This window comes from Chaetura pelagica, unplaced genomic scaffold (genome assembly GCF_000747805.2).
Source record: "Chaetura pelagica isolate M959 unplaced genomic scaffold, ChaPel_1.0 scaffold356, whole genome shotgun sequence".
Lineage (NCBI taxonomy): Eukaryota > Metazoa > Chordata > Aves > Apodiformes > Apodidae > Chaetura > Chaetura pelagica.
In genome coordinates, this window is record NW_009953964.1 from 4779773 (window position 1) to 4780236 (window position 464).

The window sequence follows — 464 nt, forward strand, 5'->3', positions numbered from 1 at the left end:
CCACCACTACCCCCGCTCCACCCCACCATGCAGCTCTGGTGCCCAACCCCCAAGGGCAGCCGTGAGCAGAGCTGGTGCGTCCCCACGGCCAGGAGCTCGGATTTCAGGGCAAGAGGGGAAGAGTTTGGGGACAGACACACCCAGAGGTGCAGGAAGTGATGAGTGCTGTCACCTTACCGCTGGGCAGAAGAGTCTGGTGGCTCCCGGGGACAGCAGATGGTGGCACACAGATGATGGTGAACCCTCAGCTGTCCTCCCAGGGACAGCAGGACAGCCCCAGGCCACCTGCACACTTTGCTGCCATTGCAGGACACAGCCCACCCTTGCTCCTCCCGCAAGTCCCTGCTTCCCGTGGCCCTGGCAGGGCTGTGACCCCACTGGTGCCACCACCAGAGAGCCCAAATCCCCTCCCCAGGGCAGAGGTTTGCCCATCGAGTCCCTCTAGGCTTTCAGGTCTAGAGAGG